Here is a 14,104-nt window from a genome sequence, read left to right as displayed (position 1 = left end):
ACATAATCGATTGTCGTTTATACGTAAGCGATTACAAGACTCCCAACTAATGGATGTTTGGAGGATTATGCACCCAGGGACGAAAGATTATACCCACTTCTCCCACGTTCATCACACGTACTCCAGGCTCGATTATTTCTTTATAGATCACCATCACCTTTCACTACTCAACAACACTCACATAGAATCCTCCCCTATGTCTGACCATTCCCCGATTTCGCTTGAACTAAAAATCCCGTCATTTCCCCTTAGGGCCACTAATTGGAAACTTAACGAATCCCTTATAATTGAGGACATAGACAGAAAACAAATAGCAGATGACTTAGCACTTTACTTTAAGGAAAACACCCACTCAGACATAACACCAGGAATACTTTGGGAAGCCCATAAGGCCCATATAAGAGGTAAACTAATGGAATTGGGAGCCCGGAAAAAAAAAGAACGTTTATTCCAACAAGCTCAGCTACTTAGAGAAATTGAGGCCCTGGAGATACAGCATAAAGCAAGCTTAACACAAGCCATACTAACTACTCTGACTACAAAAAGGGAGGAGCTGAAAGCACTATTTCACACTGAGCAGAAACATCACGCACGCATAGTAGCACAACGCTTCTATGAATGGGGAAACAAACCGAGTAGGCTCCTAGCCCGGTCATTGCAACAAAAGAAATCAGCATCTTTTATAGCAAAAATAAAAGGTCCCTCAGATACTCTGCTGTATGATACCTCTGCCATAGCGAGAGAATTCAGAGAATTTTAACACCTATACCATGTCCAAAACACTATAACAGATCAGGCCACCAAATCCACTCTTATTAGAAATTACCTAGAAAAAGCCAATCTACCTAAACTGCCCCCTGACTCCCTGGCTAACTTAGAGGGAAAGATCACTGTTTCTGAATTACGTGTTGCATTGAAAGATATGGCTACTGGGAAGGCTCCTGGCCCTGACGGGTTTACGATAGCTTACTACCGAGCATTTGAAGACATTTTATTACCTCACTTATCTTGCGATGCCAACACTACTTCGGATGGTGGTATCCTCAGATCCGAGACTATACATGCGCATATTACCATAATCCCTAAAGCGGGAAAAGACCCAACCAATTGCGGAAGTTATCGGTCTATCTCATTACTGAACATAGATGCTAAATTGTATGCCAAAACGATTTCAAATAGACTTCTTCCCTTGCTCCCTCAGTGGGTATCTAATGAACAAACTGGCTTCATCCCTGGTAGGGAGGCTGGGGACAACTCCTTACGCACCCTCTCTTTAATTGCACATGTCCGCGGGTCCTCCCAGTCCACCCTGTTACTGCCCACAGATGCCGAAAAGGCATTCGACAGGGTGGACTGGGACTATCTTATGGCAACGTTGGCACATCTCGGCATAGGCCCTTACCTTCTGTCACGGATTACCGCCCTCTATAATCACCCTACTGCGCAGTTGCGCATAAATGGCACTCTCAGTGACTCATTCACCCTACATAATTGCACCCGAAAGGGATGTCCTCTTTCACCTATTTTGTTTGCCCTCTCCTTGGAACCATTTTTGGCAACAGTGCGACAGAACCCTTCTATACGTGGTATCCCTATAGGTGACTTTGAACATAAATATATATTTTATATACAACAACCCTTGATTTCCCTACCTAACCTTATGTCTGAATTCTCAGCGTTTAGCGCCATATCCAATTTTAAAATTAATATGTTAAAATCTGAAATCCTCAATGTCTCAATCCCGGCCCAGAATGTAGAAAGCCTGAAACAGTCCTTTCCTTTCTGCTGGCAGACTGATAAAATGAAATATCTAGGCATATACCTCACTCCGAACCTGTCAGACCTTTTTCGTCATAACTTTCTGCCCCTACTAAATCAGATTAAATCAGATTTACAAAAGTGGTCTCAAATTGCTCACACGTGGCTAGGGAGAATTGGAGTGGTAAAAATGAATATACTACCCAGGTTGCTTTTCCTATTTCAAATGATACCCTTTGGTATACCGGTAGGCTTTTTTGGGGTTGTTAGTTCCTTAATTGGCCTTTATGTATGGAACAGAAGGCGACCTAGACTTGCTAGATCCCTTCTCACTAGATCTAAAAGGGATGGGGGCTTAGCCCTCCCAGATTTGAAAAGATATTTTTTGGCAACTGTATTGAGTAGAATCTCTGACTGGAAGTACCACAAAAATTCTAAACTATGGGTAAAACTGGAATGTGAACTTGGTGGCTCTGATCTTTTTACGCAAATATGGATACCCAAGAGATATAGGAGTATATCTTAAACCGTATCTCCACTCACTCGTTCTACCCTAATGATATGGGACTCGCTCTGCAAAGCACATAAATGGTCATACAACTCACCACTTTTACCTCTAACCAGCCACAATTATTTCCCACCGGGGAACATGGACCCCAAGACACACTCTTGGTCTTTTGGATCATTTTCTCAATTGCATCACGTAACCACCCGGGTATTTTGCCGCTAAATAAAATTGCACATCTTTCTACAGTGACGCCCATGGTCCATTGGAAGTATCGCCAATTGGCAGCTTTCATCCACTCTCTCCCAAAACCTCTACGGTCCATTTCGGAACTGACACCCCTTGAATCAGCTTTTACTGAAGATCAACCTGTGGAGAAACCCGTTTCTTACTTTTATCAAGCCTTGCACAGTTTAGCCCCCTCAAAAGATCCGACTTTCCTTAATAAATGGGAAAAAGATCTACATAAAGATTTACTACCGGAACAAAAAGCTATAATTCTCACAATGACCCATGCATCTTCCGGGGCATCTAAAACAGCAGAGGTAAATTATAAGCTGCTCACGAGATGGCATTACACTCCTGTCATGCTTCATAAAACCTTTCCTCAAACATCACCTCTGTGCTGGAGAGGATGCGGGGAACATGCATCACATGCTCATATTTGGTGGTTTTGCCCTTTAATACGCCCCTATTGGCTGTCCATTCTTTACTGGATTAATGAGATTCAAGGTACTGAGATTCCTAATGACCCATGGATTGTATTGTTACATTGTACAGACAAACCAGTGGTATCATATAAAAAATCTATAACGCCACACCTCCTTAATGCTGCAAAAGCTCTCATCCCTCGCTTTTGGAAACAACCGAACATACCTTCCATACGTCATTGGCTAATGGAAGTGGATCGTTTATACTATATGGAAGATCTTACTCTCTCTCTTAGACAAAAATCTGACTTAGCGAAAAAAATATAGTCCCCCTGGTTTGCCTTTAAATATACAACCGCCTATGCGGAAATTATGTCTTCAACCAAATAGCTGGCTCCTGACAACATTTATTGCATAATAGAATCTGGACCGAGGTGCTTACACCCCCCCCTCCCCCACCCTAACCTCCCCTCCTCTCCGTCTTCCTTTCTTCTAGTACCCTTTTTTCTTTCTTTCCTACTTAAAGTATCTATGTTATTTTGTTTATACAATAATATTTCTCAGGGAAGATTGTCTCACCTTTATGTGATATATGATTCACAGATTTTTCATGTTATGCAGCGGATAACTATTGTGTGTCTCTGCTCCAGATTGGAGTTATAGTTAATATTTCTTTATATGTGTACCTTTCTACATTCACATTTTTATTTATCTACTGATTGTCTACGACACTAAAGTGTATTGTTCTTCTCTAAACTGTATATGATACTGTTCATGTCATATTCTTTAATTCTTTAATAAAAACTAATTAAACAAAAGGGATAGAGGCCCAGAGACATGTCCAGGGTACAGAGAGGATATATGGGTTAGACTAGGAAGGATGGAGGCCTGGGCGCACAGAGGAGGCCTCCATCCCTTCTAATCTAACCCATGTATCCTCTGTGTACCCTGGACATGTCTCCGGGCCTCCATCCCTTCTAATAAAACCCATGTATTCTCTGTGTACCCTGGACATGTCTCCGGGCCTCCATCGCTTCTAATCTAACCAATGTATCCTCTGTGTTCCCTGGACATGTCTCTGGGCCTCTATCCCTTTTAATCTTGCAGTGCACGGGGGAACTCTGCGAACACTGATGTAAAGGGCAATGCTGCAGACCCTGATGTATGTGGGAACTCTGTAAAGGGGAATGCAGTGGACTCTGATATAAGGTGGTCTCTGGTGACCAGAGCACCCCTTACATCAGGGTCCCCCCTTAGATGATGCTCTGCAGCATTCCCCTTTACGTCAGAGTTTCCTTGCACTGTAAGGGGGAATCCTGCACTCTCTGATGTAAAGGGGAATACTGGGAACTCTGATGTGGGGGGAGACTCTTGTGACCAGAGACCACCTTCTGCAGAGTGAATGCACTAAGGTAACGGGGGTTACTGATACAAGGGGAAACCTTTATATCAGTGCCCCCTTACATTATTGTTTTAACTCCCCCCTTACATCAGTAATGCCCCCCCGACTGGCTTGATGGGGCTGTCACTGACCTCCTCTCATTTGCACCGGGCAGGGCTCAGACGGCACTAGGTTGGCGGCTCTGGTTTTATCCTATAGTCTCATCTCCACAGTCCACACACGTCTGACTCCTCCCATAATCCCCATCCCGGCGGCACTCTCACTCTTGATTCCTCTCCAGACTCCCTATCAGAGACTGCAGACATGAGAAAAGACAAGAGCTGGTTATAGGCTGCAGACATGGTACAGGAGGTGATCAGAGGATGCACACAGGATACGGGAGGTGGACAGAGGATGCGCACAGGATACGGGAGGTGGACATAGGATGCGCACAGGATACGGGAGGTGGACATAGGATGCGCACAGGATATGGGAGGTGGACATAGGATGCGCACAGGATACGGGAGGTGACAGAGGATGCGCACAGGATACGGGAGATGACAGAGGATGCGCACAGGATACGGGCGGTGGACAGAGGATGCGCACAGGATACAGGAGGTGGACAGAGGATGCGCACAGGATACGGGAGGTGGACAGGGGATGCGCACAGGATACGGGAGGTGTCCAGGGGATGCGCACAGGATACGGGAGGAGGACAGGGGATGCGCACAGGATACAGGAGGTGGACAGGGGAAGCACAGTATACAGGAGGTGGACAGAGGATGCGCACAGGATACAGGAGGTGGTCAGAGAATGCGAAATGGTACAGGAGGTCGTCAGAGTATGCAGACATGTAGATGGATCATGCAGAGGGGTCCCCCATGTAGGGGAGCGCACGGCGGGGTCCCCCATGTAGGGGAGCGCACGGCGGGGTCCCCCATGTAGGGGAGCGCACGGCGGGGTCCCCCATGTAGGGGAGCGCACGGCGGGGTCCCCCATGTAGGGGAGCGCACGGCGGGGTCCCCCATGTAGGGGAGCGCACGGCGGGGTCCCCCATTTAGGGGGAGCACACAGAGGGGTGAAGTCCTGATAAGAGGTGTCAAGGGAGGGCCCTTGCACAGGACACATGGCAGGCAGGATGGTGAGGTTGGCACACGCAGGAGACATGGCAGGCAGGGCTGTGAGGTTGGCACACAGGAGACATGGCAGGCAGGGCGGTGAGGTTGGCACACAGGACACATGAACACACATCAGGCAGGCAGGGTGGAAACATCTGATTCTTTTATTGTCATGTCATGTTCTCTATTGCAATCGTTCATATATGTCATGAATACGTTCTATCAGAAAGCGGCTACCCATCACACATAATGTGCGGAACGCATCGCGGCTGTGAAATGCATTGTGGAACGCATCGTGCATGTGTAGTAGGCCATGGATGCACTGGACATTTTTTCTTGACTTTTATATATATTTTTTCTATATATTCTGTTTGATATCAGTACATGTTCAACACTGTTTATGATGGACACAATAATCACATAGGCACTTTTTAGTGCTTGGTTCACTTTTCAGATTGCACTGTAGCCATACAGGTTTGTTCATTTATTAGTGCTGCGCATAACTTTTTCCACTGAATACAAATAATCCAACCTAACCATACAGTACAGGACACCGCCTGGATATTAATAGACCCTGGATTATGCCTACTTTGGCTATGTGCAAACCCTCAACATAGTCAAATGTGATTCTCTGTCAGTCTCACCATGCCCTGAAGAGACCTACAATGTCTAAAAGAACATTCCCCATTCATGAATCATTGGTGATTTTTATCCAGTGGAAAAAAAGTTCACTAAAATGTGGACTGTGAAGTTGGTAGACCCTGCCATGTCTTTCTTAAACCTCTTTCTTTGCCTATTGAAGACATTCTGTCATTGAAAGACTGCTGAAAAAATATTTGAGACACTCTTAAAGGTTCTTAACCCTGCAGGTACAGCTCTGCAACTGGCTTTTGCAAGACCACAGCTTTTTTGACTAAGGCAACGTACAGCCAACAGGCTCTTGTCTTTGGGACTGAACTTTAGCAGAGCATCTACAAAACGTGCCCCCCACCTTGCATCATTGTCTAGTATGCACTAGAAGAACAAGTCATGACACAAATTTCCAGAAGGGCTTTCATCTCTGTCCATATTAGAAGAATCTTATGGCTAAACACCTGGTCAGTTATAGCTTCCTGTAAACTATTCCCCACACTTATGTTCTTTGAAGGAGGATGTCTGTTTGGTGAGGCAGTTAACGCATTCTTCAAAGATCTCACAGGGGAAATGTCCTTCCACAGCGAAAGACTTTTTTACTTTCAAAGATTTTTATTTATTTAATACAAGAAAATGAAATATACCATTTTCCAGAAATGTAGATAAAAACCGTTGTGATTACATTAAAAAAGGATGTCAAGTATGAGTAAGAAAATCAACCAGGATTTGACATAGTAATTCCTGACAACCCCTCCTACATTTTGGTTAGTGTAGCGGGATCTTTGGGGAAAGCACTCCCAGCACCCCACGTGGGTACATACTGTGCCCGGGGGCCTCCCGCCATTAACCCAGGAAGAAGCGAAAAGCCTTCAGGAGGGTAGTTATGCACTGGAACCAAACTATGGAGCATAGCGAGAATTACAGATTGTCGTACTCTCATTTAGATGTCAAACCCGTATGATCTCTTGGTTTGATCAAATGGACTACAGTGCAGGAGGAAAGGGAAAGAAAAGAGAATAGTTGATCTAGAGAAGAGAAAGGATGAAGAGGAAGAGCCAATTAACAGGAAGGGAGATATAGACTAAACAAAATCAAATGTTTGTCGGACCTGAGCTCCAGGTATGAAAGAGATGCCTACGTGCAGGACCCAAGGTTCCTAGATGGTTTCAAATGTCGAAACTGTATCTGTTAAGATGCTAGCCAATTTCTTCTGGGACATAAGCCATGAGATCTTACACTTGGCTGCTATGAAGAAGACCTTGGGTTGTTTCCATGCCTTAGCTATGGTCAGCTTGGCACCTAGAAGCATAAAATGGATCAATTTGCGGTTGGCTTTGGAAATCTTTGGAAGGTTCGAGTTCAGGAGAGCGATGACTGGGTTTCTTGGGAGTTGGTAATTTTTCACTTTTTGAATCAAGGTGAACATCTTGTTCCAGAACGTCCTAATTCTGGGACATTCCCACCAAATGTGGGCTATTGAGCCTATGAGTTGGCAACCACGATAACACTGAGGGTTTGCTGAGGGAAAAATGGTAACCAGCTTTGAGGGGGTAAGGTACCATCTGGTCATTACTTTAAGGCTAGCTTCAATGAAGGAGACGTTCTTAATCCCTTTATAGGACCTAGAGAAGGTGGTCTGCCACCTCTCTAAATCCCAATGAATTTGGAGGTCATTTTCAAGCCAATATATAAGGTGATTTGCAAGGCGGGTGAGCAAGCGACTGGCAGATAATAGAGATTTCACCCCTCTGATCCATGGCTTATACACACCATTGTTCATGAGGTGTGATTTTGGGAGGGGACGGTTTACTTTTCCATATCTTATGGATATGGATTTGTTGGAATCTGAATTGATCCGAGGTTGGAATTTCATGCTTCTGAACACAGTAGCTCTGGGAAATTGGTCCCGAGGGAGTGAAGAAATGGCCAATGCTATACAACCCCTTGTCCATTTAAAAGATTTAACATCTAGACCAGGGGTAAAGTCTGGATTGTGAAAGATATGTTCAAGGGGCAGGCGTTCAGAGGTCAGTGAGGTCTCTGATCTCATTTTGTCCCAGAGAGTCAGGGTTTGTGATAGGATGGGCGATCTTTGGAGGGGACCCATAATAATCTATGTAGGTGGGGTCTGCCTGTCTATTTGAACCCAGTCAGGTTTTTCAAGTTTGGAGTAAATGGTAGATATTTGAGCTATTCTTGCTGCTTGAAAATACCACAACAAGCAGGGCAACCTACCCCGTGTCCTAGGCTGGAATAGGATTTTTTGGGGTATCCTGTGGCCTGAACCTCCCCAGATGAATTTAGTGACTTTGCTTTGGAAAGATTTTAAATGACCCTTCTTTATGTTGATTGGGAGGGATCTGAATAGGTAAAGCAGTCTAGGGAAAAGCATCATTTTTATGGAGTGTATTCTACCTAGCCAGGATAGCCCCCCCCCCCCCCCCCAGCCCAGTTTTTCAGGTCAGATTCTAGTTTCTGGTACATGGGTGGGAAGTTTGACGAGTACAAGTGTTCTATTTTGGCCATGAGAGTGATCCCCAAGTACTTAATACAGGAGTCGCTCCTTTCGAACTTGTATGAGCTTTTCAATGATGTGACCATCTCTGGTTTAAGAGAAATGTTTAGAGGTTGGGATTTAGAGTAGTTTACCCGGAGGCCCAAGACAGCTGTGAAATCATTCAATAATTTGCAGTGATTGGGAAGAGTTGTGATCGGTGAAGTAATTGAAGAATGTAGTCGGCGAATAATTTGCATTTATGGGTTTGGGAACCGCAAGTTACCCCTTGGATATTGGGGTTGGAGCATATATCGATTGCTAAGGATTCAATAGCAATTGCAAAAATTAAGGGGGACAGTGGGTAGCCCTGTCTAGTGCCTTTAGCTATACTTAAGGGTTTTGAGTAATGTCCCTGGAGGCGTATCAGAGCCTTCGGGAGGAGTAGAGGGTGTGGAGAATCCCCATGAAGCACTGGCCAAATCCCCAGCACTCCATGTGGGTAAAAATATAAGGCCAGGCAAAGCCTTATGAAAATCCAAAGAGAGCAGCATTCCTTCTTGTGTGGGGCCCTTATCCCGGTTAGATTGTAGTAGGGAAATGTCTATTACCCTTCTGATTTAGTCCGACCCCTGTCCACTTGGGATGAAGCCCACTTGGTCCTTGTCGACGTATCGGCTTATGAAGGAAGCTAGGCGATTGGCAAGAATTTTTGTTAGAATCTTTAGGTCGTTGGAAGATCTATAGTTCCCTACTTCCTGTTTTTTATCGGGTTTGAGTATAACTGTTAGGTAGGCAGTGTTGTGTTGAGGGTCTTAGGGGGTGCCTTGGGTTTTCGCGTTGAAAAATGTTGCCATGTAGGGGGCGAGAGTACCGGCAAAAGCCTTTTAATAGGGTACTAAAAGACCATCAGGTTCAGGAGCTGATCCCTTTTTAAGTTCTTTTATGACCTCCAGTATCTCCTCAACCGAAAAGGCTGCTTCTAACAAATTTTTGTGTTCGGTAGATAAGGTAGGCAAGGGAAGGTCCTTCAGAAAATTAGAAATTACTGGACACTTGTCTGTGGAGGTTGTGCTGTAGAGCTTAGTGTAGAAGTCATGGAAGGCTTTGAGTATTTTGTTTGGATTGGCTGTAGGGGGTTGTCCTGTTATACTAATTTTGGGGAGGGTGTGAGCGTGATCCCGAGGTGAAAGCTTTGAGGATAACATAGAGCCAAGAAAGAGAGAAAAGTATTGTTGCGCTACTAAAAAAATGTTTTCTCTTAAAAGTGTAAATCAGCAGCCAGCATCACCAGTATGATAACCGTATACAAAATGTGATAAATAAATAAATGCAGCGCTAAGTGTCATTAACCATGCGTTTTTCTGTGGTTAAACAAACGTATAATCAAACATGCGTTTTCGGTGATTATACAAACATATAATCAAACATATCACCTTTCATAGGTAATAAGGATGTTCATCCGAAAAAATGTGATGGTGATTCAAAAAATATAAGTGAAAATAAACAACAAATTATAAGTGCAGTGTCCACACACATGAATCATCTAATTAGAATATTATATATCACCCTACATCACAGCAGTGTATAGTGGTATATAAAGGAATAAAGTCCATACATAAAAAAACTCTAGCGATAACGCTGTGCAAACTGTGGCACTGATGAGATCCCGTAGTGATTGTTACATCTGGTGGGCAATCTTCCTGCATACAGATTTCATATAGAAATAGTAAGGTGGATGCGCTTACCAGAAGGGATGGACACTCTCACCGTACGGCGGGGTGTCATAAGGGCTTGTGGATCCAGATGATCCTATGGGTGTTCACTGGAAACTCGGTGAGGCGTGCCAATGGACAGTACCGGAAATTGCATACACAGCGACTTCAGAGACAAGGTAGACTGTAGGTCATCGGATGGATGGATGGATTCACCTCTACCAATACGCTGGTGGCCGAAAGGATGTAGTTCTCACCACGTCACAATGTCATCCACATAGGTAAAAAAAGGGAATCTCCACATGGTGCATGAACCGATAAAAGCAGGTTTATTTGAAATCATCAGCGGTACAGCAGACGTTTCACAAGCATCAGATAAAAAAGTTGAACAAGTGATCACAAATTGAATAAAAATAGGATTGGAAATTAGCGTGGCAACAGAGTAACAGCAGTCAGCAACCTGACATGTTTCGGACGATTGTCCATCTACAGGGGCATATAGCTGGATATCTGAAACCACGCTGTACATATAGCCATAATAATACATCTAATAGTAGTCAGCTGTGTGACTCTTGTCTCATGGCCGCTACTCGGCCAATCAGAGACAGGCAACCGTGTCTACCATAACACAGACCATCTGTGTAAAGCACTCCCCAAGCTTCCTCTCAGCCAATCAAAGACCGGCATCAGGTACCTGTCATCTCACAGGACACATGACCACCGCGGGTCACGTGACACCTCCGACCAATCACCGCTTCTCGGGCCGGATCATGTGCCTTTCCCAGAAGGAATTCTGGTTAATGGAGGCTACAGGGATATAATCATCTAGTGCACTTAATGATGACGTCATCGCACAGCCACGGCTGCGCTCCAAACCTCTCTCTCAGTTCAACCAACCGAGAGAGAGGGGATAGGGCAGGAGGAGGACTAATTCCACCTGACTGTCTCCAATCTATGTCATTGCACAAGCCGGATCAGCGCTCCTCTCCTGGTTACTTCCTGTGTCACCAGAAGCACCAATGGATTACTAATAGGCACAGGGGACACCAATGACATAAAAAAATAATACTAAAATTGCTATAAAAAATATTGTAAATATTAAAAATTGTAAGGCTGAGCACCGCAACCATTTGAATGGCTCTCTTTTATAGAAACATAGATTATATTAATTATGTAAATATGTCAACCTTACAGTACATTCATATATCAAAATAGCCCGTTGTTTCCAAATCACCCCTCAACAGGAAACAACAAGTAATCCGTGGACATTTCATTATCACTATTTCTAAAATGTCCCAGATCTATGGTTATAAAATGGAAAAGGAAAGGAAAAAATAAAAATAAAAAAACCTCGATATTCGATATTAGATCTTATATACCATCTTATATACCATCTTATATACCAACCCACAAACTTCCATATTCATGAGACCCTATGGAGGACTTGTCGGACGGCCCCGGAGGTAAACACAACCCGGGATCGTACGAACAAGAACTGTAAATACCACCGAAAAACCTCTGTAAGGACTTTAAGACTTATTGATAAATGCATTCACATCCCATTCAACGTTTAACCCATAAGGGGAATAGCTCTTTAACTGGAAGATCCAGAAGGTTTCCAGCTTAGACACTCCTCTCATGCGTGGGCCACCCCTCCAGTGTGGAACAAACCTTTCTATAATCTGAAATTTAGTACCTCTGGGGTCCCTATCGTGGAACTGAAGGAAATGGCGAGGTACGCTGTGGTTGGTACGCCCCAGTTTGATGGCAGTAATGTGTTCGTTAACCCTAGTACTGAATGTTCTAATTGTCCGTCCTACATATTGTTTATTACATGAACATGTAATAAGATACACTATGTAACGTGTGGCACACGTCACAAAGTGTTTCAGATGGTAAATAGTTGAAGTCACTGTGGATTGGAATGTCTCAGATTTTTTTCTCAAGAGATTGTGCGCGCATACGTTGCACCTCTTGCAGGGATGGTAACCCTTCATTTCAGGAAAGAACGAAGGTTTGACAGGGGCCTCAATCACATTATGTGCAATACGGTTTCTTAGAGAGGGAGCTCCTCTAAACGTAACACTGGCTCTAGGGGGAAGGACCGGGCCCAAAATGGGATCGTTTGTCAGAACATCCCAATGACGGTTCAAGATATGTTTTATACATTTATGCTGGACCGAGAATTGTGTAAATAGCGACCATTTAAACTTGTCATCTGGAAGAAGTTTTGGTTTTTCCATGATGAGTGTCTCTCGATCAATAGACAATATTCTACTAATCTCCTGGTCAATCATAGATGGTTGGTAGCTCTTTTCAATAAAGCGTTCTTTTAAGAACTGAGCTTGTTTAGTAAAGTCAAGGGGATTAGTGCAGTTTCTGCGAATACGCAGTAGTTGACTGCGTGGGACCGAATCTAGCCATGGACCGTAATGGCAGATATAGCCGTTTCTGTCCGTAGGTTTGAAAAACGTGCTGGTGACGAACTGACGGTCTGCTATAGAAATCTCCAAGTCAAGAAAATGAATAGAGGTTGTGCTCAGTTCGTATGTGAGAACTATACCCCTATCATTGTTATTAAGGGTCGTCATGAAATCGTGGAGGGTTTCCTCGTCTCCTTTCCATAGGAGGAGGATGTCGTCTATATACCTGGCCCAAAGACAGACCTCTGGTCGCCGTAACGGATAGACGACATCCTCCTCCCACAGAGCCATAAATAGGTTGGCGAGGCTGGGGGAAAATTTTGCCCCCATTGCCACGCCCTTCCTCTGCAAGAAAAATTGATTGTCATACCAAAAATAGTTTGATTGTGTGGCAAAACGAAGGAGGTCCATGACAAAAGATTGCTGTCTTGGTGGGATGTTTCTACTTATTGACAGGTAGTGCTTTACAGCAGCCCATCCCAGTGAGTGTGGAATGCAGGTGTACAGACTAGTAACGTCCGCCGTAACCAAGATGAGATCATCGTGGTAATCGATGGATTTGAGGCGACGAATAGTGTCACCCGTATCTTTGAGATATGACTGGACGTTACAGACTAGAGGCTGGAGGAAGAAGTCTATATAGCAGCCTATCCTAGAGGTTATAGAATCTATGCCACTTATAACGGGTCTCCCTGGGGGCCTGGTTGCATTTTTGTGTATTTTCGGGAGGTAGTACATCACTGGTATCCGGGGGCCTACCGGAACCAGGAATTCCTTTTCCTTTTTGTTTAAAATACCCTGTCGAAACCCTGAATCTACTAAATCTGTTAAACGTTTTTTGAAAACTCTAGTAGGATCTTGGGCGAGGGCCGTATATGTTTTGTCATCACTCAAAATGTGACACATTTCCAAATGGTAATCCTTTTTGTCAAGGATCACCAGACCCCCACCCTTATCCGCAGGACGGATCACTATGTCTTTATGTTCGCATAAAGACTTTAAACCAATTTTAATATTGGGATGATCAAAAGGTTGTTTTAATGGTAATCTTTCCAGATCCTTATTTACCAAATCGAAAAAAACTTTGATCGATGGGGCAGTAGCCCCTGGAGGGTTGAAGAGAGAGGGATTTGCTAATCCCGAATGTAGGATCGACAGATTACTTTCTGCCATGTTGCCAACGTCTTCCACTCTGGGGGCAACAGGATTGGCTAGAAAGTAACGCTGAATATTCAATCTCCTTTTAAATTTTTGCATATCCATAAAGGTCCCAAATCGGCTCAATCCTTTAGATGGGGCGAACTTGAGACCTTTATCCAATATGTGGAGTTCCGCATTAGACAAGGATTTCTGGCTGATTAAAGATTCCGCTAGATTTCAGTATCGCCTTCTTTTTCCGGGCCCTCCATCCCCCTCGGGAGCCTCGT

The 14,104-nt window shown here is 44.2% G+C and overlaps 1 protein-coding gene across 4 annotated transcripts in view; it reads left to right on the top strand.

Annotated features, from left to right (window-relative positions):
• TIMM44 (translocase of inner mitochondrial membrane 44) overlaps window positions 1–14,104 on the top strand; it is an 822,359-nt gene that overhangs the window by 523,131 nt on the left and 285,124 nt on the right. The gene's annotated exons all lie outside the window — the stretch shown is intronic.

The sequence above is a fragment of the Aquarana catesbeiana genome, linkage group LG01 (assembly GCF_042186555.1).
Source record: "Aquarana catesbeiana isolate 2022-GZ linkage group LG01, ASM4218655v1, whole genome shotgun sequence".
NCBI classification, from domain to species: domain Eukaryota; kingdom Metazoa; phylum Chordata; class Amphibia; order Anura; family Ranidae; genus Aquarana; species Aquarana catesbeiana.
This window is presented reverse-complemented; position numbering and strand designations above follow the sequence as displayed.